This window comes from Misgurnus anguillicaudatus, chromosome 14, assembly GCF_027580225.2.
Source record: "Misgurnus anguillicaudatus chromosome 14, ASM2758022v2, whole genome shotgun sequence".
Taxonomy (NCBI): domain Eukaryota; kingdom Metazoa; phylum Chordata; class Actinopteri; order Cypriniformes; family Cobitidae; genus Misgurnus; species Misgurnus anguillicaudatus.
This window is the reverse complement of record NC_073350.2, coordinates 18,485,160-18,498,821: the sequence shown is the minus strand read 5'-3', so window position 1 is coordinate 18,498,821 and position 13,662 is coordinate 18,485,160. Positions and strand designations below refer to the sequence as shown.

Sequence of the window (13,662 nt, the reverse complement as noted above, 5' to 3'; positions counted from 1 at the left end):
TGGGTAAAATATTGACATTTTTCTAGGCAAGTTTAAACCAGTGGTTAGGTTTGTCCATATTTTACCCAACCATGGGTTAAAACAACCCAGCATTTTTAGAGTGAACCCAACTGTTGGGTTTAAATTAACATATGCTTGGATGTTTCAATGCATGGTTGGGTCAAATCTTTACATTTTCTAGATATGTTTAAACCAGCAGTTAGGTTTGTCCATATTTTACCCAACCATGGGTTAAAACAACCCAGCATTTTAGAGTGAACCCAACCGTTGAGTTTAAATAAGCATATGCTTGCTTGTTTGAACGCATTGTTTGGTCAAATATTGACATTTTCTATGAGCACTTAAACCAGTGTTTGGGTTCGTCCATTTTTTACCCAACCATGGGTTAAAACAACCCAGCATTACTTGCAGGGAGTTGGGTCTTATTATACACTTTAAAATAAAGTGTATAATAAGACCCAACTGCCTGCAAGAATTGTCAGGCAATCTATGCAAATAGTTATATCATATAATTATTTGACTATACATTTTATGAGTGTTGAAGGGTTTGCAATGCATGTAATGAATAGGCAACCAGGGATGAATAATAATGGAACAATAATTGTGCAGAATTTAACTGAAAATCTTTAATGACTCATTCACCTTTTCCTCGTTTTTCATCAGTATTCTCATTTTCTTTAAACTTTGAAAAAGACTAATTTTCTTCCATAAACTGAAAGTACAATATTGTAAAGCGCAGGGTTATGGCTTTTTTACTGCTGTTGGCACATGCTGGTGCAGATAAAGCATCCGTGGTGCAACAAATGAGTCTCCCTATATTCAGATGCCTTCTTTCTCTTCTTCCCCTATAATCACACCTCTGTTTGTAAACTATTGTTTTACAAACTCTGATTCACTAAAGCTCCATTGTTCAAAAGTCCAGTTTTTTCCCCAGGCTCTTTATGTGCTAACAGTAAATTTGGTTCAGGCTACACATATACAACCTTACATTCACCTCACACCTGCCTATTGCTGGTTACTATAGAAACTGACAAAATGCAGACGCTTGTCATCAGAATCCATGGGTAGTAATTCACTGACGCTTGTACGCACGCATTTACTATATACTAGACCTAACAGGCAGTGGCGCCCCCAAGGGGGGGCCAGGGGGGGCCGCGGCCCCCCCATAAAAGTCACTGGCCCCCCCAGTGGCCCCCCCAAACAGAATGAGATTTAAAATTTTTTTTTTTTTTTTTGATTTTTAGATTGAAATAATAGTAATAATATGTATTCATTAAAATGTACACTAAAAGCACTATGTAAAAAAATAAAATACATTTGTATAATGTGATAAATAGAATACAACCTTAACCCCTCCCCTCTCCTTTACCCGCGATTACGCGCAGCCGCACTACCATCCATGTGACGTACACGTGACGTCCTGTTCGCTCCTGTTCAGCCATTGCATGCATTACAGAAGAAACTCACAAACTAGTAAGTAAAACTCAGTTAATTCTACGTTATATAAAGCATATTGTTTCAACTTAGATAATCACTGTCAGGATTTAAATTGGGCTGGGGCCATCCGGGGCTAAACCCCGGCACCAGAGACGTCATGCCCATTCAAACTGACCCTCAGTTTTTAAGCCAACTGGATTTTGCATGCAACCTCAAAATCAAAGAAGCATCCATTAATCTGTTGTTTGTCTTTTAATCTGTTTAATATGCGCAATATTATCAATTCTGTGCTGCATCCTTGTCACTTTCACTTGTCATTTTCGCCGCTTTGATCCTGTTAAATTTCTTTATTCTGGCGTCATCAGCGTCGGAGCGCGCTCACAAGCTTTGCTGTTGCATTTGGCTATCTGAGGAATTAAAACGTCTAAGAAACGCCCACAACATTTCCAAACCCCAGGACGGTAATGTGCAGTTAACCTCCTCTGTGTAGAAAATGTATAGTTTAAAATGTGACCGTCTGGACGTTATATTAGTAGAGATTTCTAGATTTATCTTCTTGGCACAATGCCAAAGTTCGCCAGAGTTCACGGGGGCGCAGAATCACACATGCTCACATACGAGGTAACATGTAATGCAAAAGTCCGTTACTCTAATAATTTTATCTAAACATATTGTTTTAAATCGTTATTGAACATTACAATCAATCATGTGGCTATAGCTTATGTCATTTTCGTTGTTTATGTACTTTAAGGATTTAAAATTACATTAATATCATAGGATAATGCAGTTGTTTTGCAAAATGCATTAATGACACAATTAGAAGTCATTAAACAAAACGTAAATAAACAAAACATGCCCTTTCAGATGTAAATATGATGCCAATATGTCATTAATCCGATTGAATAGTATTTGATCTAAAAGTTAGTCAACACTTTTGTTTTGGAGGTTTTTGCATGAAGGCTGGGGCGCTCAGCTTGTTAAAAATGTAAGTGCCATAGAAAAGACTGAAGAATCTATAATATTTCGTTTGATGTCTGCACACATTTCTGTGAGCTGTGCACACTGTGCCCCCTTAAAAAAGCCCGGCACATAGGCTGAAGGTCTCGCTCTACTCTTGCCAGTGTACCCGCTGCACTTGTGCATGTGCACTCGCTGCCTGCGGTGCCGCGAAGGGAATAATATGTTTCCATTCATTATGGGGCATACTCACCAAACGCAAGTTCAACGATTTGCGCGAGTAGATTACATACAAAGTCAATGCAAAGACGCAATCAGACAGACGCGTCCTCGCAAGGGGCGATGCGAAATGCCAATGACGCGAAGTGGGCTGCGCCATTGCCGAAAACACGCGCTTTTCCCTTCAAACGCGTCTTTGTGTGTATGTGTATGTGTATGTGTGTGTGTGTTTGTGAGAGAGAGAGACAGAGAGAGAGGTAAGATTGGTGCCCATGTCGAGAAACTTTATAGAAGACTAGAAACGTGTTAAGGACTAAAGTATGTCACTCATTTAATTACAGTATGTTAACTGGATAACACTGGATATAACTCATTGTATAGTTTAATAAAATAATGTATTTTAAAATACACAAATCAAACGATGATCGGTCGATACTCATCTTTGATAGATTAATACTATTCCACCATCTGATCTTTCAATTATTTGCAATTTTTATTTGTCTCTAGTAAATCATATACTAGTAATAAATAAGAATAACTATACAAGTAGCATTAAAAGCAAAGGAAAACTGTTGACCATTAGATTCAGGCATAATTTTTTTAATTGTGCCACCCTAAGATTTGTACTGGCCCCTTTGTGCCCCCCCCATGAAAACAATCCTGGGGGCACCACTGCTAACAGGGGCAATAACTGTGCCAGATCAAACTGCCAAATCTTGCTAGCCTCCAGACTGTTTTCCATCACATAAGTGGGGGCGGGGACAAATAGGGGGAAGGGAAGCTTATAGTCCAGGTCTGCATAACAAAATCAAAACTAGCCCAGAACTAGCGCATTGACCCTAGGCCAAACACCAAAACTCCAAATATGCCACTCCCATACCTAATGCTGCTTTTGCATTGCATAGTACTGCCCGCTAAGGCTCGGTACGGCTCATTTTGGGGGGTTTTCCACTGTTTACAGTACCAAGTACCGATACTTTTTTAGTATCGCCACGGTTGAGGTGATTGGTCAGAGAGAATCATCTTGGCAACCCTGCTTGACCCTGCAACTTATAATGCGCCTCACCTAGACCTAGACTTAACCTATAATTTCATATTGACATGAGTCATTTTTTATATAGTAAATATGTTTTCCATGGTCTCAAAAAATTATTCATCAATAAATCGTATGATGTTGGGAACTTCATACTTCCAGCAAATGCCAGAAAGTACACTCTCCACAACAAGGGCATAGGTTTGATTCTGGCATTGGTGGGGACATAAATAAAATGGTCGCATTGCGAAAACTGTTTACTTGACATAAACAACAGACAACTCAGTATGCATTTTACTTAGTGACATCTGACTCGCCACCCCCGGTGCCATCATAACTATATTAGTGATTTTACATACAGTACTCCACATCGAGACATCCATTCATGCTCAATAAAAAAAATTTTTTTTAGGATTGTTCATAAGGACTGTCAACATCCCATGTCTACAGCTTTTTTTATTATTTTTACCAGTGAGAGAGGTAGAGAAAATGAAAAAGAGAACGAGAGCTTGAGAGATAGAAAGCAGGCTTTCCAAATGTCACTCAGTCAAAAAGCAAGACTGTATTCACTGATTCAAAAGCTTTAGCGTACAATGAGAGATTACAATACAGTGGTTAGAAATGATGCAATTTTCAGTATTTCTGAATTCGTGCATCACAATATATCTAACAATACGCAGATCTAAAAATATACTACATAAAGATCAAGCAGAGATGTGAATCAGCCGTTTCAGATATTTAATGCCCACGACTTACAAATGTACAAATGTAAATTCAAGTGATTCACACAAAATTAAAGTTAATACGGATCTGGGCTGTTAAATATTATCTAATAATGTATTAATGAATGTATTGATATAATATCTATTAAAGGGATAGTTCACCCAAAAAGGAAAATAATGTCATTAATGACCCTCATGTCGTTCCAAACTCGTAAAGTCACGTGACTGCAGTGACGTGGATGACGTGTTATCCTCAGACATGTTTGCGAAGTTTTTTTTCAAACTTACAGCGTACGTCTCCCTCAGACTGTAAATGAAGCCCGGGCGCACAAAAAAACCAGCTGGGACGCACCAGATAACACGTCAACCGCGCCACTGCAGTCACGTGACTTTAGTCTTGCGCATGCGCTTCACAACAGACACAAAAGAGAAGACAACGCTGAATAAAGTCATCATTTATGTTATTTTTGGACCAAAATGTATTTTCTATGCTTCGACACATTCTAACTGACCCACTGATGTCACATTTACTACTTTGATGATGTTTTCATTATCTTTCTGGACATGGACAGTATACCGTACATAGATTTTTTATGAAGTGTCAACAAGCTCTCGGACTAAATATAAAACATCTCGATGAATCGAGGTCTTACAAGTTTGGAACGAAATGAGGGTGAGTCATTAATGACATTATTTTCATTTTTGGGTGAACTATCCCTTTAATGTGTGACAAATGTCTAGCTCATAAAATACATTGATTTTGATTATAAGAACACAGAAATTACTTTGTCAATAATGATGGGTTATATCACAGTGATGTCAAATCTATTAAAGACCTGCTAAAAACCTGCAAAATTTTTGTGAATGATTGTGGAATATAAAACATGACCCATATTGACTACTTTCATGTTTTTTTAGGTTTTGCAGACCCTCTTTAACATGGAAAAGGGTGGCCAATGTATTCAACATTTTCTCTTTGTTATATTGGAACAGGTTATGTACTAAAATGTCTCTTTCTAAGGTAATAAAACAATACAGTTCATTGTCTGTCAATATGCAACTCATATTTTGTGTGTCAGGTTTTATGTTTTATCCAAGTTGTTTGAAATGAGATCTCTTAAAGCGTCACGTCTTATAGCTTGTGGTACGAAAAACAATTTCCAAGATACCATAAATCTTTTTATATTAAGCTTGTTACAGCACTAATAGAGTGTATTAGCCAAAATATACTCCAGCTAAAGATGTGCACTTGCATGTGTGTCATTTAATTACGCTTCTGTGCACCTATAAAACTGCCTGTTATTGTTAGCGCAACCCTTTTCACTTCATGATGGAATGTGCTTATTTGTGCATGTGTGCGTGTTTGTGTGTGTTGTGTTCCCCAGGTACTGGGCTCATGTTGATTGCGTGGGAATGGTGGGCTGGGGTTTCTCTCTGAGAACAGATTCCCATTAGTAATCAGTCAGCCTGGGGTAGAGACACATTGCTTTTATGTCCCTTGAGTTCTTTCTCTCTGTCTCCGCCTGTCTCTCTCTCTCTTCTTTTCATGTCTTTTAGATGTTTTATATCGTTTATGAGCAATGCCGTCTGCATCAGCGTGATTGCAGGAAAGCAAGAACTACAATCTAAATGTATAATATTGCATAGTCATTAAAGCACACTGTATGTGTAAAGACAATGCTTAGCGTTCTTTTATTTCTTCGGCAGTGTTGTTATCAACATGTTGCTTTGAATATAAATGATCTACTGGTATGAAACACCCTATGTGAAATATTGAAGATGCTTTTATTTATCATTAAAGAGCGGCAATCGTTGTTTTGTTCATGATGTAAATTTTTTATACTTTCAATCTCTATCTCTCTCTCAAACACCTGGACACACTGCTGTACACCACACATGTGTAAACATACAACTGTACTTCTTTCCTCTAACATACACACAGTAAACTCTAATGCATATACAGAATGTTACATAACAGATCAGAGAGGGCAAATGGATGTGTAATCCCAGATTACAAACAGCCAACAAAGAGTACATAGAGGTTTCATCCACCCACTGCTTTATTCATGCACAGTACCATACACTTTTGGATGCAATTTGCTCATTAGTGTTGCTGTAAGACTGAAAATCTTTATCTTTGAGAAATCACATGCAACTGTGTATAAATATTGCAATTTTCTCAAAGTTAAGCATTTGGGTTAAAATAGTTGAAAAATACACTTAAAGCTGAAACCATAGTGTATGACTCACCTAGGAAAATGATTTTGCAGAAATAAATAGATATTTGATCAGCAAAACCCTCCTAAAAACATCCTAAAAATCATGAAGCTCCATACTTAAACCTACTATTCATAGCTGACCTAACATTAAAATTCTTCTGTGTGGATTTTCAATAACAACCCTCCTACTCTAAACTGACCCGAGATCAGCCTATAGTGTTTGATTCTGAATCCAGCATGGCTATCACAATACCAATCTCAACTGCCTGCACATCAAGGTCCTCAACCAGCTGACCTCAGATCAGGCCTATTCAGCTAGTAGGGCTCTTAAAGCCATTTTTGGTGCATCCGTTCCCATCTCAGCCGTCCACTACACATTAGCCGTGAGAGGAAACTCATCCGACGATTCACGTCAGAGAGCTCTTATCTATGTTATTGTTTGTCTCTCACCTAAATGGTCTTTAATATTTTTGCCCCGCCAAACTCAAGATGGGCAGTGAACATTGTTTTTGCTTAGAAAAGGATTGGATTTGTGGAAAGATATATCAATACGCTGTCATAAATAACTTCATCTCTGCTTAAAATGACTAAATGGAATAAAGTAGATATCTATTATAACAACACACGATTCGGGAGGAAGAAAATGATGCAGTCATCTTTTCAAAGGAAGGCTGTAATTACTCTACATCTACGTACGACATCCCAAGAATAGGCCCTGTAATTTAAATTGAGCAAATAATTGTATCTGAACATCACGACAAGGCAGACACAACCGATTGGAGGAGTTTTATCAATCCCTTATAAAAATGCGGCGATGTGGTATCATGATGCTATTATTCTTACTGCAAAGTAGATTGTGGTAAATTATGTCAAACAATAACTCGATTATCATTCTCGTAGTTGTATCAAATTACACATGCCATGTCTCTGAGGATTGTCTAAGAACGTTACCAAATGCATATTTACTGTAGATCTCTGTGATTCTTGTAAAATGCAATAACGTCTCTGAATCTTCGGAGATTCAAGTCACACAAAAATAAAGGTGCTTCACGATGTTGTACCATTTTTTTGCTGGATGGTTTCCATTAGAAACTTTAACATCTGAAGAACCTTTCTGTGTCACAGAAAGATATTTGTGGTTAAAAAAGGTTCAAAGGTAGGAAAGAAATGGATATTTAAAAAACATATGGCATCGCTGAAGAACCTTTTAAGCACCAAAACTTTATTTAAAAGAGTGCATGGTAAGGTAACAATTAGAGATGCACCAATATATCTGCCAATAATCTGTATAAAAGGTCGATAAAAGCAATTTTTCACACTATGGGCTATTCGCTGATAGTTAGTCGCGGCAGATATTAAAAGAGAACAGGAAAATGCTGTGAATTTGAATTCTGTGTATAGAAAATATCTTTGTATAAGAAACATCACTAGTTTAATGTTCAATATTAAAGGGATAGTTCACCCAAAAATGAAAATAATGTCATTAATGACTCACCCTCATGTCGTTCCAAACTTGTAAGATTTCCGTTCATCTTCGGAAACACAGTTTAAGATGTCTTATATTTAGTCCGAGAGCTTTCTGACTCTCCATTGAAAATCTATGTACGGTTTACTGTCCATGTCCAGAAAGGTAATAAAAACATCATCAAAGTAGTCCATGTGACATCAATGGGTCAGTAAAAATGTGTTGAAGCACGAAAATACATTTTGGTCCAAAGATAACAAAAATTACGACTTTATTCAGGAATTGTCTTCTCTTCCAGGTCTGTTGTGAACAGCGTGCACGAGACTGAAGTGACTCTGTTGATGTATGACGCTGCTGACGTGTTATATGGTGTGCCCCAACTTTTTTTGCACCCCAGCTTCGTTTACAGTCTGAGGAAGATGCACACTGTAAGTTTGAAAAAAAAAATCTTCGCAAACGTGTCTGAGGATAACACGTCAGCAGTGTCATACGTCACCAGCGTCACTGTGCACGCGCATTCACACAGACTTGGGAGAGAAGGCAATGCTGAATAAAGTTGTAATTTTTGGACCAACATGTATTTTCGATGCCTCAACATATTCTAACTGACCCACTGATGTCACATGGACTACTTTAATGATGTTTTTATAACCTTTCTGGACATGGACAGTATACCGTACGTAGATTTTCAATGGAGGGTCAGAAAGCTCTAAGACTAAATCTAAAACATCTTAAACTGTGTTTCCAAAGATGAACGGAGGATTTACAGGTTTGGAACGACATGAGGGTGAGTCATTAATGACATTATTTTTATTTTTGGGTGAACTATCCCTTTTAATGGTCAAAAATGAATAACATTCAGAAAATTTAAAATTCAGAATTTAGTTAATGCAAGTTAATATAACCAATGAACTATCACTATCGGTATCTGCAGATATCAGTTTGAATAATCGGCTATCAGTATCAGTTGAAAAAAAATCTATATCGGTGCATCTAGTAAGCAACTAAAGATAAAGTTATTAAAGCAACACTATGTAGTTTTTTTACCTTTAAATAATTTCTCTAAAATAATTTCAGTGATAGAACAACTTTTAACTGGATGAATTGTACTGTTGCTGCAACCTGAGCAGCCTCCTAGCTGCTACAAGCACAATCTGATAGTTGCTGTGGAGGGTAGAAAACACAGCCCCGCCCCTCCCCATGACTGCAGATGTGTGTCTGATACCAGGCAGTGTTGCGCTTTTCAACCACATGGGGGAGCTGTAAGTCATTTTTACATGGAAACTACATAGTGTTGCTTTAATGTTGTTAGTTATAAATGGTAGGAATTTCTTTTAAAGCTCTTTATTTTGTACTGTAGTTTTTGCCACAATTTGTACTGCAGTTGCATGCAACACCATTTAACATCAGGCGTTTATTGTTTGGTTTTGTTTAATTTCATGCAAAAGTCATTAGAGGCGTTATTGACTTTGCTTTAGATGTGTTTGTGTGCTCACTGTAACTACCTTCCCTGATTAGTCTTTCTGTTTTGCTTGCTGTGCTTGTGTCTAAATGTGTGTGTATCTTGTTTATCTGTTTGTCCAATGAGGAAAAGGCAGAGAAACAAAAATAATACAATTAACAATATTATAGGAGATATTGATAAAACTTTTAATTAGGCTTTGCATTCTGTGGGCTGGTGTGTACTGAAGACAGCAGAAGCAGTGTAAGATATCTGACTGGTCTTATTGATCATTACATATATGATAATGTGCACCTTGTCATCAGGACTAATAAATAGACTAAATAACCTTTTTTTTTAAGTAGACTGGAACAAGCATCAAAAGGAGCTTCACATACCGTGTAGTTGTCACATTTGCAAGTGCCACATGAATTAAAATAGCTAGTTATAATCGTAAGACAGGGTGAATTAGCATGTCCCTGCATGGTAATTAAAGCACAGACCAAAACAAAATAGAGGGAGAAGTTGTAAACAAACACTAATGTTAATTTGATATATCCACAGAACTTAATAATGACAACAAACAAAATATAATATGGTAATGGATAATCAAAGATGCAGATGTTGGTTATAATAATAATAATTTTTCTCTCTCTCTTTCTCTGAGGGATGAGATCACTATCTGGAAATTTCGAACAGATGGCAGCTGTGAATATTCTCACCTGGCTTCAGGCTATATTGTAATGGACAACAGCATGCAACCGCTGGATAAAAGACACTGGCAAAATTTACAAACACTCTCTTCAAGGGAAACGGACAAAAATATATTGATGACTCATCCCGCACTACACAGGTTTTTGTCCAATCAAATGCCTTGTGCTGTAACAATGTCCCTTTCATTAATATCAGCCACCATGTGACAACATACAAACTGCTTTTTGTCAAGATCTTAGAAAAAGTGCACACAGTATATGATATAACTGGCCAAAACTATTTTAAATCAGAAAACCTTAACGTCAATAACCCAAAAATATATTAACAGGCATATTTCTCAACTGTGACTGCCACTGTTCAATTAAAATAATAACAAGTATGGGTCAAAAACAAAACAAAACAGAACACAACACCATGAGTATAACTGCCCACAGAGACTCGTGTCCCAAGTCACCTTCTCCTAAGACTATATACCAGCGAGTAAACAAGCCTCTGTAGACACAATCAAATAAGACAGACAGACTTACAGACTGCAGGAAAATATAAATGAGCTAAATTAAAATAATACATAATGTATTGGTCCTTGAATATCCACAATTAGGATTCTAAATTCTCCAAACAATATATGCTAAGCGTTTTCTAAGAAGGCACTTATTGATATGATGAATAATCATAAATTATTCAATATACCGTAACGTAAAAGACAACGTCTTGCTTTCAGAGCTCTGTCTTTGATTTTCAGCCAGGAGAAATGTCTCCATATGAAGCATCATGCTAATGTGGCAGGGTTTTCTCTTTGTTAGTTTTTATGAGTAAAGAGTTTAGCAGCTTACAAACAATCATCTTACAGTTTTTAATGCAGGTTAGTTAAAGGGAAAGTTCACCCCAAAAATTAAAATAATATCAATAATGACTCACCCGCATGTCGTTCCAAACTCGTAAGACGTCGGTTCATCTTCGGAAACACAGTTTAAGATGTTTTAGATTTAGTCCGAGAGCTTGTTGACCCTTCATTGAAAATCCACGTACGGTATACTGTCCATGCAGGTAATAAAAACATCATCAAAGTAGTCCATGTGACATCAGTGGGTCAGTTAGAATGTGTTGAAGCACCGAAAAATACATTTTGGTCCAAAAAGAACAAAAATTACGACTTTATTCAGCATTGTCTTCTCTTCTGCGTCTGTTGTGAAGTGCATGCGCGAGACTAAACTCACGTGACTGCAGTGACGTGGATGACGTACGACGCAGCTGACGTGTTATCTGGTGCGCCCCAGTTGTTGTTGTTTTTTGTGCGCCCGGGCTTCGTTTACATTCTGAGGGAGACGCACGCTGTACGTTTGAAAAAAAACTGTCATGTGACTTTAGTCCCGCGCATGCGCTATTACAACAGACGTGGAAGAGAAGACAATGTTGAATAAAGTTGTTTTTTCGGACCAAAATGTATTTTCAATGCTTCAACATATTCTAACTGACCCACTGATGTCACATGGACTACTTTGATGATGTTTTTATTACCTTTTTGGACATGGAGGGTATACGTACATTTTCAATGAAGTGTCAACAACAGTGGCGGAGCCAGAGGGGTGTCCAGGGTGGCACTGGACACCCTTGACATGTCACTGGCCACCCCGTGTGCCACCCCAAATTTAATGCGCTACTTTCACTTAATCGCTGTGTTTATTTTCGACGTGCGGCAGCGCAGTACATTGTTAAAAACAAACATTATGAATATTAACCCTCCCTGCGGTCGCGGCGCAAACTCTTTATTTTTCAATCACTGCGCAAAGAGACTTGGATTACTCTGCTGATTTTGGACATACAGATATGATTTATACATAATTTAAAACGTTCAAGTGTCATTTTTTTGTGTGTCTATAAAACTGAATGTTGTGATTTTCACAAAATTAAGAAAATATACATAACGCGCGTTCTGTTATCTCTCCATCAGTGACGTCTTTTCAAAAACGCGTCAGAAAAATTACTGTAACTTAACGAATACTTTTCATACCATCAGAAGATACATGTCATGTCAACATGATTGGAATCTTTAAAATGATGTAAGTGAAGTCGTGCATTTTGCTAATACTACATGATTTATTTTCACCGTATATGGAGGAAGTGTGTCTTGTGGACTGAATAAAGTCTAAGATTGCCAATTTTTTTTACAACAAAACCCAGCACCATGTTTTCATTCTTGACGTGATCTTTATAGGCTACTGTATAATTGTTAATTCGGCTGGATTGCCACATTGAACTTGAAAGCGCGACGCGCATATAGTGCGCGTGCACAGCCAGAGCTTAAACGACTTCATATTCGCGTCTTTTTGGCTTATTAAACGGACAAATGCTCATATGTCAAAATAGCTGTCTTGGTGATTTTCATACTAAACATTTGGTTACTGTACGTCTTAAAAGAATAAACATTTGATTGGTGCATTCGGTCTTAGCCTAACCTGTTGAAGTCTCTCTGTCATTAAAGTTAATTAAATATCAAAAGAAAAAAGAAAACCTTTGCATCTTCTGTATCTTCGTAAATAACGATTAATCGAAACATCCTTTGTGTTGTGCTATTTGAAGTAAGTTTAAGGTTTATCATGGAGTTTAGATTTCCTGATCTTTTGCTTCATTAAAGGGATAGTTCACAAAATGAAAATTCTGTCATCATTCTACATCCTTATGATGTTCCAAACCTGTACGAATCTATTTTTTCTTATGAACACAAAAGAAGATATCTTGACAAACGACGGCATGCACACAGCTGTTAACCATTGACTTCCATAGTAGGAATAAAAACAACATAATGGAATTCAATGGATATACCATTAATTGTGTGCTTACCATCATTTATCAAAATATCTTCTTTTGTGTTCATTAAAATAAAATACAGGTTTAGAACAACACAAGGCTGAGTAAATGATGACAGAACTTTCATCTATGGGTGAATCCCTTTAACAGACAGTAAAGATGTAAGAAATACAGTAGAAAGATTTAAAATTCACCCTTATTGTTTACATCTAATGCGGTCAAAAGATTCATTTATGCTTTCTTGATACATGGTTACATGTCATTTTCTTTTGTGGACTATGGACCCCCTAAAGTAGCTTTGGCCACCCCCTGGCCACCCCATTAAAAAAATTCTAGTTCCGCCACTGGTCAACAAGCTCTCGGACTAAATATAAAACATCTGAAACTGTGTTCCGAGGATAAATGGAGGTCTTACGAGTTTGAAAAGACATGAGGGTGAGTCATTAATGACATTATTTTTATTTTTGGGTGAACTATCACTTTAACTCTACACTGTCATGAAGTGTTAACCAAAGGGATTTCATCATTCCTGAATAACAATCTAGTATTTTTCTCCATAGGATTTGAAAGAATACCTGGTGGAATTGTTATTTTCACATGGGAGTCATTAATTGTTGGTAAAGACCCCTGAAAGCAGTGAATAATAT

General features: G+C 37.2%; 1 protein-coding gene across 10 annotated transcripts in view; it reads right to left on the bottom strand.

Annotated features, from left to right (window-relative positions):
- cadpsa (Ca2+-dependent activator protein for secretion a) overlaps positions 1 to 13,662 on the bottom strand; it is a 137,572-nt gene that overhangs the window by 121,729 nt on the left and 2,181 nt on the right. The window lies entirely within an intron of this gene.